Genomic DNA, 12,054 nt, shown 5'->3' on the forward strand with positions numbered 1-12,054 from the left:
CTATGGGGCTGAAACAGGATATTCCCAAAAAGTGGAGGACTGCAGACTTTACTGCTTATTGCTTTCATGATCACAGTGTGTGACAAAACATGGGGATGGGCAGCCCTCTTCATTCTCTCTCCCTACTCCTCACTCACAGACAATGGTTAGAAATACGTTTGTCTGTGAGTCTTATTTATTCTGATCATCTAATTAGTTTGGTTTTCTCTTTCAAACTAGAATTCTTTAGTGTTTGAATGAGATCTGGTGTTTCAGTACAGAAGAGTTTTAATCACTTTGAGTTCATTGTAAGTAAAAGGTCTAGATTAGATGTCTACTTCAGAGCTCTAGCTACCTTCAGGTCCTGTCACTCCTATTTAAACTTGTAAGTCAATTAGAAGTGGGTAGTATGAAAAGCTGCATGTGAGACTTCCTTTTATACTTAATGCAGCTTGCAGCTCAACAATAATACAGGCATCACTGTAATACAAGAGTTCATGCTGGAATGGCATTAACCAGACTTATAGAAGTTTCATTTTAATGAAAAAAAAGGTATCTAATAAATATAAAATTGATATAATGTGGAAAAAGTGCCTTAGGGGAGTGCATATGTCTTCCTAATATAGTTACCTTTCAGTGACTTTAACACAAACATATGCCGTATGAGAAGAATTTAATTTTATTTGTTTTCAAATCATGCATTCATGTGTTAGGATGTGTTGAAATTAGAAATACCTATGCCTTTTCTTGTAGTAAGATGATCATAGACATCTCCAGTTTGGGCATTGGAGCACTTAGCTTTTTGCCTTTTCTAGCATTCTTAGTTTCATGGGTGTGTAACTTTTCACCACTTAAAGGTAAACTAAAGGAAAAAAAAGTCTGGAAGAGCTGTACTGACTGTGTGGAACAGCAGTATAATGGGAACCACTGGCATGGAGCTCTGCTGTCCAAATAAACTGTCAGATATTATTTATTGTAATCCAGCACAGTCAGCAGAAAGGGAAGGCAAGTGTTCTGCAGCTGCTTCTCCATGAAAAAGATGTGGAACTTGGTGATCTTGATATCTATTCTAAGATCTAGATGGAATAGGCTTCAACAGACTTTGATTCTTTTGCTTTCTTCCAAATCTGATGTTTTTGTATCACAGGCAGGTTTTAGTAAAGGATCTGCTCTGCTCCTTGCTCTTTGTCTGTCTTCTCTGCACCTTCCCAGTTTTCCTTCACTCCTGAACTGAGCATTCAGCCTTCTTGCCCAGCAATTAGAATTTTTACCATCTGACCTCTGGCTTCTGTTCCTGTGATGGTGCTGTAGAAAAATGCATCCTTTCTCCTCTGTTTTGCCTGGATACTCGTCTGATTTTAGTATTGTGCATTACTCCACCCTTTCCTTACCCCCTTTGCAAAAGAGGGAAACAAAGAAACAACTGCAGCCATCTCACACCACCAGCTTGTTCCTTACTATCTTTTGTTTCCTCTTCCATCTGCTTTGCCACTCTTCATCTTCCTCTTGACATTGTCCAAGTCTGGTTCATCATCAAGATGAATGGCTCCTTTCCCAATTTGCTTAAAGCTGTCAGAAATCTTTTGATGCCCTCTTCACAGAAAGGCGTTTGCAAATATCTTTTTGTTTTCATACAGTGAGGAGCGGAGGAATAGTTGGTAAGTCGGTCATGTTGCAAGAGGCTAGAAGGCAACTCCTGTTCCTCTAGAGCAGAATTGTGTACTTTAGTCTTTGATTTAAATGGCAGATTATTTTTTATGTCAAAAAAAAATATAATAAAAAAAGGTGAGAACCCAGAAGCTCTGTAATAAAGGAAGATTTTGAATGCCCTGTTCTGTCCTTGACTGGAAATTTTAACTTTGTACAAAGCACGTTTTAAATTAGTGTATATGTTAACAAAGGATCTCCAATTACATATTAGAAATTTTTATTGTTTTTAAAATATTAGTTAGTAACTGGCCCACATCTCTTCCCCACCCCCTCTGCATCCATGCATTTATGAACATGATAAATAGAGAAAAACACATGTATAAAACTAAGATGTTTACTATGCTAGGAGTTTCCTAGAACTTTGAATGTTCTTGCACAAGACATGTTTAGTGCAGGGATTCAAAAGCCTTGTTTGTGCTACTAACATTGCATGGCCCATTCCAGGCTAGAGCTGGAAACTCAAAACATCCTATCAGCAGACCCTTATGGCAATTTCTGTCAAGGTCTTGACCTGAGCCACCTAGTGCTCTCCCAAAACATTTCAGGGCACGGCTTGGGAGTTAATTGGTGACTTTTTCCAATTAGTTGTTTGGATATGTCCATGTTATTTTGGAGGCCCCAAGAGACCAAATGAGGGCTAGTTGGCCGCATGGTGAATGGAACTAGCACTGGCACTGTTCAATTTATTAACATTGAAACCTTCCCTGCCTTTTAAGGATGCATGTGGGTGAAATTATCTACACTTCCAATGAGGAAGTGTATTTGGTTTCCTTTGAGCTGTTAATGTATATGAAAAATTTCACGCTAGTTTAATAATATGAGTAAAATTGATAGTGATTCTAGGGATCAGTTACTGTATGACTTCAGTAAATTGTTAAAATAGAGACATGGAGGTCAGTAACTATGTACAGGCATTCCTTCCCCCCGCCCCGGTTGCTGGTGTTGAAAGCACCCACAGAACACGCAGCAAGTATTTTATGCTGTTGTAATTATGCTGTGAGGGGAGAAAAAGACCCCTTGAAATAATGTGGTCGCTGTCCTGGAGGTATAGATTATCCTGAAGTTAGTTCTGCCACCCTGTGGCTACCGAAGGTCATTCTTAGGAGGTGCGTGTTTGCTACTGTGATGCACACACGTCTTTTAAACTATTGCTTGCATGCTATTTAAACTTGAATGCTATTTTGTGGAGGAAGTTGAAGGACTGTTGTAGTCCCATAGAGATGTATAAATGCTCTATGCTTTTATTGAAAGATATAAATACTCATTCACTGGAAATGCAATTACTTAATAAATCTCATGATAGAGTAGTGTGTAGACGCATAACTGTTCACCTGGTCACCTCAGTTATGCGAGTGCTGTACACTATCCAGCAATCACTTATCTTTTTCTTAGTTTTAGGCAGAAAATGTGATCGTCTGTGTTTCAGTAATAGACATAAAATTTGTAAGTTCACATAGTCTACAATTTTAACAATTAATCTGTCTACAATACTGTGTACTCCTGTCGGGCATACATACACCGTATGCAGATTCAAAGTGGTTTCAAAAGCATACCCATGTATTTTTTGGCACTTACTACTCTAGAAAAGAATGATTTTGTTAAATAAAAGCACCGTGGTGCCTGTGACAGTTAAAAATCCAAGGCTTACCTGCGTGAGGCCCTGATGAAGTTGACAGCATTTCAGAGCACACCTCACTCTTTTGTGTCCATTTCATTGCTCATTTTTAGAGTTATCAGGAGAAATAATTATGATTGCTCTGTTGCATTTCTGTTGCTCTCCACTATAAGGCATTCTGACCTCTTTTAGAGAAGCCTTCCACGTTTTGCAACAAACATTGAAGAAAAATGCTCAGGTTTAAAGAACAGGGGTTTTTTTTTGTTTTTTTTTATGCAATGAAAACACAAATGAAATTCCAGAAGAAAATTCAGTTGCAAACTACTTAAGTCACCCTGTCTTTTCTTGACCTCCGCAGGAAAAATCTGGAAAGCATACTTCAGCGAAGTAACTGAAGATTTAGGTTCATGCCGGCAGCAGTGTGCCTTAAAACTAAAATGCCAGAGAGGTTTCACTCTGCCTTTATAATGACTGTGTATTCAATGTAAGGTTTAGATACTTTAGATAAGAGTGCTTTGTGTATTTGTTGCTCAAGTTTCAGAAAGATGAGAAAGTAAGTTTATAGAATAGTTTGGGTTGCAAGAGACCTTTAAAGGTCATCCAGTCCAAACCCCTGCAATGAGCAGGGACGTTTCAACTAGATGGGGATCAAGTTGTAATACTGTTCCCTGACCATTCCCTAACAATGACACAAGGGTCAGCTTGTAAGGAATGGCTGCCTTCTTTTGCAGGTAATTCGTATCATAGCTTAAATGATAACAACAGTGAGTGGCTCTGCAAAGCTAAGCTGATAGTGCACAATGATATGGTATTACAGTTGTATAAAACTGATCTTTTTTTCAAATGAAAAATGTTAAACAGTATACACAGAACAAGAACATGTGTTATTGAAATTCATCAAACCCCAAATCCGTGGTTTTCAGTAGAACTGCAGGCTTTTTCCTTTAGTGGGTACTATGCTACTGCATTGAGTTACACAATTGCTTGCGGTTTTATCATAGAATGTAACAATCTCCTGCTCAAGTAGTAGTGTAGGTAAAATATGCCTGAGGTTACACAGATGATTATTGACCTGGATTTTTTGGGGTTTTTTATCTGAATACCTCTTCAGAAAAAATGTTCTGAATACTAATATATTCAGATACATAGAAGATTCAAAGCCACAAAAAAGGTATAAAGACCATAAAGATGTGGTTCTACTTGTACATCCATTACCCCTGTGGTTTCATTTTCTCTTTCTGTGGTTTAAGATCTTAGTGACTCTGTGAAGTCAGATGGTAATTTAGTAATGATAGACAATAAACTTCATGATTCTAATTGACAGTAGCTGATGGCCTGAAGATAGCAATGACCTTTCTAGTCTCACAAGAAAATAGTTTGTAACTGATCAGAAGAGTGTAACTCTTTGATTTGTCAATGTTTTTATTTTATTATTGATTTTACTAAGTATTTTCTTGCATTGTTTTGACTGACTCCTATTTTTGCAAACACATCCATTTCAATTTTTTATGTTCTTGGTATTGTAATATTCATTTAATCAAAGGTATGTTTTTTTCCTGGTGCTGTGAATACTTTCTCTTGAAAGTCGCTATGTGGAGGCACTAAATTAGATGAGAAACTTGTTGAGCTGAGTTATGGTTTCACTGACAACATTGTGCCCTGGCAGAGTTTTCCTCACAGTTGTGACGTTCTTGAACATTTTTGTATGGAATGAGAAAATTCTTTAAATCCACAAAGATAGCAACAAAAGAGGGAAAAAGCAGTGTCTCCCAGGCAAGTAGGAGAAGTGTGTTAATGTACTCAGAAGAGCAAGTTTGCAAACAAATGTTTTCTTTAGCTGTTTGCAGGTGTTTCCCTTTTGACAAATCAATTTGGCAGAGCTTTGTTAAAAGATAGAAGATAACACTGTCACATATTTTCTGTGACTAGTAAGCTCGTAGTCTTATTTCTGAGAGACAGTGAAGTACAGCTTGAAAGGATGATTTATTTTAACTTACTAAAACTAGAATACTTCAAAGATAAAACCGGAAGGTCCTATGAATAAGGATCTGAACTAGGACAGAAAATTGCCATGGGTAAATCTCAGTGGTCTTATTCTGCATCTGTGATGGCCTTCTTCAGGATGTGCTATGAATTCGTCCTGGAATGAAATGAACACAGTGTACTTCTGATAGTTTTCAAATGTTACATTTTCTTCTTAAAAAAAGACCAAATTTAAACCAGGCATTTGAAGTTGTCAAAGGTAGGGTAACTTCACAGTGTCCAAATGCTTTATCTTCATGACCTGTTTATTTGGTTCAAAATTTTCTTCCCTGTAGAAAGCCAGTAATGTGATGCTTATGATCCCTTCGGTTCATTTTTGCACTTGGTGTATGTTGTTATTTCTTCTAACTGAAATGAAGAAGTATGGGTTGAAGTGAAAGTGTTTTTCAATTCTTAAAATATACATTTTGAAAAGGAGTGACTTGAGAGAAGGTAGGTAACTACTTGAAAGTGCAAAATCTCTTTAGAATTCTTTGAGTACTTCTAGTTTGTTAGCATTTTTATGTATATGAATTTTCATATGTTTATCGCATCTAGGTTGGCACGCTGCAGATTTAATGAAAGTAATGTTGATATTTTCCAACATAACTTGAGAGTCAGAATTAATAATATAAATAAATGAAGTATTGCTAACTGGAAAGATAGATACATTATCAGTACTGAGAAACAAAATCACATTTAGTGGGAAGTTTTACAAATCAAGTTTTATTGGTTACCGACAAGAGAGACAGCCTCAGTTTAGGAAGATAAATAAAAGCAACGTATGTGAAATACGGTTAAAATCTTTACTTAATTCCTCAGGCTTTGGCTGGCTGGTTTGAATAAGTGTTAACACTGATTACTTAAAATAGATATTTTTTTTGAATAGGAAATACTGTTTTAGATAATATAGAAACAGGTAAATGAGTAGCTTTCCCAATTCAAAGTGAAAAAAATTAAAGGAGGAGAAATCAAAGGGCCCTTCACACCCTAGAGGAGTTTATAGGCGGAGTATTAATTAATTAATGCAGTGCTATTCTGTGAAGTTTAGTGGTAGATAGGAGATCAGCAACCTCATTTGTGATTAACTGGATGAAAGCTTTCTGAAGTACTTAAGTACTAGTGTAAAGGATACCACAGTTCCCAAACTTTCTCACTGCATCCTTTATTAGGAGATGAATAACACAGATCTTTCCAGAAAGGCAAGCCAGTCTTTTTGTCACTCTGAGTGGGTCTGAAGCAGCAGGGGCTATTGTGGGGAGCAAATCAGTAGCTGCATCATTCCACCTGAAGACATCCCCAAGGATTCTCTGCAGCCTGCTCTTCTACCTCATTCCAAACGTGGCTCACCAGAAGAGCAGGGATGTCATTTTTGCATTTGCAGCGAAGATTTATGTATGATAGCTGTATGGATCTCAGTGAGCTGTTTGAAAGATATTTGGCTCAAATTTTGTGTTGCGGTTTTTCAGTTACACTTTTTTTCTTTAGGTGGGGAAAAAGGCATCAGTTGCTGTGTAATCTTCTGACTTGTCTTTTAATGAAATTGTGATGCTGGCTGTGCTTGCAAGAGAAGGATCCCTTCTGTCTACAAAAGCATCTTTCATTATCTCTTGACTATTATATTAAGCTGAAATCTGAAGTGGTAACTGCCTGTGTTTCACTTTGATTTTTCTCAAATTACAATTATTACAATTATTATTTGCCAGTCTAGCCAAATTTCTGAGGAGGGCAGAGTCTCACTTCTCCCACAGCAGCACAGTGTGGTAACTAGAACTATGGAGACAGCCAAGTGTGCAGCAGTGGATGGAAAGAGAAGCCCAGCCCATGTGGAAGAGCATCTTCCACTGTAAACTGCTAAAGCCAATGATTAAGTGACCTGTACAACTCCACTGGAGAGGAGAGATCATCTTTGGGGGAAGTAGACAGTTTAGTAACTGCTGCCTAAAATGTGATTGTCTCAGTAGGGAAGAGAGAACTTGCATGTTGTCTAAAACTTACTTTATTTTTGTTTAAAGTTAGGGTTTTCAAATTGCTTCATTTTTGTCTTACTAACAAAAGTAATGCTTATCTTCTGTAAGTGAGTTCACATTGAGGTTATTGTAATTCAGTTCTTATTTACAAAAAGCAATTATGAAAATTATTGATGAAACTGCTAAAGTGGAATTTATTTTAAATAAGCCTGAATTATATAGAAAAGCTGCATGTTTTCAGGCATTATTAATAGACTGTAGTTTCCATTATGAATATATATTTTTACTGGTTTGCAAGACAAAGCAAGCATGATTAGAGGGGCGAAAATGTTTCTTAAGCACCAGATCTAAAATACATTGCCTGTTCATGCACAGAATTAGTTCTGTGATGATCTGGACTATGGCTTAAGTCTCTCTGTAAAATTGGGTATGTGAGTCAGAAAAAAAAGCTTATGACTTTGAAGGAAAAATAGTGAATGTTGTGGCATTCAAGTTATTTTCAGTAGTAAACTAGACTAAACATGAGTTTTGTTTTGATTTGTAATACACCTCCCTGCCCCTTAATCTACTCTGTATTCTATTGGCAAGTAGTTTCAAGAATTAATCAGAAATGCTTTATTTCCTGCAATTAATTTCTAAATAATACAAGGAAAAAAAAAACCCAAAATTGTGGGAAAAGGTGTAACTGAAATTGTTTCAATAGCTCATGTGCATTCTGTATAAACTTTGAATGTGGTATTGGCTCCTGAAGATTAAACTAATTTAAATGAATGAGATTTTTTTTTTCTGCCAGTAAATGTGTCCTTTTTCAGAATACACTGTCTAGAAATAAACTGCTTTGTCTACCATTTCCAAAACAATATTACGATCAACTAAACTAAAGGAAGAAATACTGCTTGCTTAAATAATATATTTTAATACTCTCTGAACTAATTCTTGAACTACATTACTAATTTAGATTAGAGAAGTATGCTGCATCCACCACATGCTGTTAGGCTAGAGTGGCACACTGTTCCAAGATTTCCTGAGAGAGTAAAACCCTTACTTTTGACTTGTGCTGCATCATAAGACTAAGACAAAAAATGACTAAGACATTTTGTGAGGCTGCCACAGAACAAAGCCTGCTTTGAAATATTAGTTGGACATAATTAGTTGCATAGAAAGTGTTATTTCTTTTGAATTTCCTCTCTTTGAAATCCCTACGTATACTGTGTTTTCATGGAAAACTACTGGTCCCCCCCATTCCCTGCCAAATTATTGTTATATTCTTTCAGCACTAACTAGACCATTACTGGTTTTTTTGTTTGCAAATTCTTAGTTTTTACACTTTTCTAGGATGTGAACAAACGAATGAAGCAATAAGAAAATAAAAGTTAGTTGTAAAATATAATGGGATCAGTGGTTAGTGATCTTCATCATAAACTTCTAAGAAGTGAATGTCTCAGACAAATAATATGCAAAACAAAAAAGTCTTAAATGCTAAATTTGCCATATCTCAAACCTAAGATCTAAGGAGTGTTTTTTGTCTGGCCTATATTTTTCCTTTTAATCTAGTGAAATACTTAGTTATGCTGGAGAACAGAAGGATTTAGGTGGAATTGAAGTTTTCCATTTAAACCAAAAGTCTTATCCTTAAATTTATAAACTAATCTTCTAAGCCGATTTAATTAAAGTAGTTAAATAGAAAGACAATAGTAGGTCTTAAACATTCTAATGCAAAGAGTTTCCTTATGTACCAATGACAGTTGACTTACAGGAAGATGCTGTGTCCAGCTATCTGAAACAGAGGGGAAAAAAGCTCTTGGTACAAATGATTTTTGGAATTGTCCTGGCACAGCACATCTGTGCAGCAGGTGGAAGTGCCCTTTTTTTTTTCCCCCCCCCCCCCAAGGATAACTACATACATCAGAATTTCCAATGTTTAAAATTTTTGAGCTGCATTAATTCTGTATTGCTAAATAAAATTGGTGCGGTATTGATCAAATGATTTACACACTGTTATAGTACTCCTGTAAAAAAAGTGAGGCATGCTGCACTGGCACTTGGGAGGAGAAAGGATGTGTGGCAAAATTTAGGAAAGGTTGGTTTGTCTGGGTAAAACATTGAGGTCAATATGGGGCTGTTCTGATGTTCTGTTAATTCTTTTGATTTAAAGAACAAAGTCAGAATTTCTTAGTGACTAAGTATCCTTTATTGGCAGCGCTGGATGCATGGGGGATCCTTCCACCAAACGTGCATGTTTAAGGTTGCTAATCATTCCATATTTATACAATGAAATAATGATTATTCAACTAATATCTATACATATTCATTATCTAATCCCGCCTACCCTCGCTTCGTATGTTAATTAGCTTATCAGTCCTTCGTGCTTGTGCAAATTCTTCCAAGAATTGTGGGCAGGGGTCTCCGAGACGTGGGCAGTGGTCTCTAGGAGGAAGGCTGTAGGTCTTCCTCATGGTGTACTTTTCACCTTTTGCTCATTATGTGATGGTCTTGCACATTTGCAGTGTTCTTATCAGTCTGAGGTAATTTATGCCCTTGCTGGCCATCTGCTTTTCTTGCTTAATTATTTCTTTTACCCTTATCTGTCCTCTCCTGCTGAAGTGTTCTGCTAAAGTTTTAACATAGAAGGTCAGCAGATAGGCGGATGTCTAACAAAGGATAACAGAACAGACACCGAAGGTAGATGAGTAACATATGGTGGTACATGATATCTACAATTGTTACAGGGGCTAACAAGCATAATGGTTATTCTTTAATTCTATTCTAAAGTTCGTTCACACTACATCACTTTGAAGCATATGCTTTAGCTATTCTAGAAGCAGCAGGTTTCCCTCCAGGTCTTGGCCCTTCTGTTTGCTTTCACTGCTGCTTGGGTTTTTTTGTGGGCCAAAGAGTTTAGATCTCTTGAAAAGGTCAGAGAAAGATTGCATTTCTTCCCTGTCAGCTTCTAGCTGGTGAAGGATATCCTAACTGCAGTGAGCAACATCAGGACTTTTGGACACTTCTTGACTTAAAAAAATAGACAGATTGCAGAAGGTGAGGAAGAAAAAATTGGATCAAAGTTTCCTACTAGTGTTTATAAAAATGCGAACTGGGCTCTACTGTTTTCAGGGGAGTTTATCTTTACAAAAATGCTTCTTTCTACAGTGCCGTGATGAGTAGGAAGGAGGGTGGCCTGCTGAAACAAAGGTGATCTGATCAAGAAGTTTAACAGTTTATTGAGCTATATTTCTGGTCGTGCTGACTCTGGATCATGAGAGGGACAGAAATAAAGTCCTTAGTAGCCTGTGTGCACTCAAGGCCCCAGTTAGGCCCATGGTTTGATCTCGGTGGAAGCTTCTGACAGCACCTGGAATAGGGCATACTTTTAATTGAAAGCCAAACACCCCCACCCCCTGCCTTGTATTAAAGATGACTGCTTATTCAGGGGCACACTGAAAACCAGCAGAGAGGAAAAAGTTCTGTCGCCTTAATCACTGTCGCCTTATTCAGGTACGAGGACAGCAGTCAGAATCATTTAGGTTGCAAAAGACCTTTGAGATCACCAAGTCCAGCTGTTAACCCAGGACTGCCAAGTCCATTGCTAAACCATGTCCCTAAGCACTGCATACATGTTTTTTTTTCTAAACAACTCCAGGGATGATGACTCCACTGCTTCCCTGGGAAGCCAGTTCCAATGCTTGACAACCCTTTTGGGGAAGAATTTTTTCCGAATATCCAATCTAAACCTCCCCTGGCACAACTTGAGGCCATTTCCTCTTGTCCTGTCACTTGTTACTTGGGAGAAGAGACAGACACCCACCTGCCTACAGCCTCCTTTGACATAATTACAGAGGGCAATAAGATCCCCCCTGAATCACCTTTTCCACAGACTGAACTCCATTTTTCTCTGACATGCCTTATGACTTTCTCTAGACCCTTTGCCAGCTCTGTTGCCCTTCCCTGGACATGCTCCAGCACCTCTACATCCCTCCTGAAGTGAAGTGCCCAAACCTGAACCCAGGATTCAATGTGCAGCCTCACCAGTGCCCAGTACAGGGGGACAGTCACTGCCCTGGTCCTGCTGGCCACACTGTGTCTGACACAAGCCATGATGCTGTCGGCCCCCTCGGCCACCTGGGCACACTGCTGGCTCATGTTCAGCCGGCTGTCGACCAGCACCCCCAGGTCCTTTTCCACTAGGAAGCTTTCCAACCACTCTTCCCCAGATCTGTAATTGTTTGACAGCTTTGGGGAATAATTTCTCTGTTACAAGACCCTTTATCCTTTTTGATACAGAAGCAACTTTCAGTAAGTTATTAAGCAGCATAGATTAAATTATAAGGTAATTTTAACATTTAACCTTTTAAAAAAGCTACAGAGTTTCTAAAACTGATCATATAGCTTGTATGTACTGTACTGTTTGTATTTGCCAGAAGGTTTGTTTATAAAATCATATAATCATTTAGGTTGGAAAAGACCTTTAAGATTGAGTGCAACTGTTAACCTAGCACTGCCAAGTCCACAACTAAACATGTTCCTAAGTGCCACAGCTACATGTCTTCTAAATATCTCTAGGGATGGTGACTCCACCACTTCCCTGGGCAGCTGTTCCAATGGCTGACAACCCTTTTGGGGAAGAAATTTTCCTTAACATCTGATCCAAACCTTCCCTGGCACAAGTTGAGGCCCCTTTCCTCTTGTCCTATCACTTGTTACTTGGGAGAAGAGACTGACACCCAGTTTGCTACAACCTCCTTTTAGGTAGTTGTAGAC

General features: G+C 38.0%; 1 protein-coding gene across 5 annotated transcripts in view; it reads left to right on the forward strand.

The window, feature by feature from the left end:
• Window positions 1-12,054, forward strand: part of KLHL32 (kelch like family member 32) — a 129,352-nt gene that overhangs the window by 18,170 nt on the left and 99,128 nt on the right. The gene's annotated exons all lie outside the window — the stretch shown is intronic.

This window comes from Falco peregrinus, chromosome 7, assembly GCF_023634155.1.
Source record: "Falco peregrinus isolate bFalPer1 chromosome 7, bFalPer1.pri, whole genome shotgun sequence".
Lineage (NCBI taxonomy): Eukaryota > Metazoa > Chordata > Aves > Falconiformes > Falconidae > Falco > Falco peregrinus.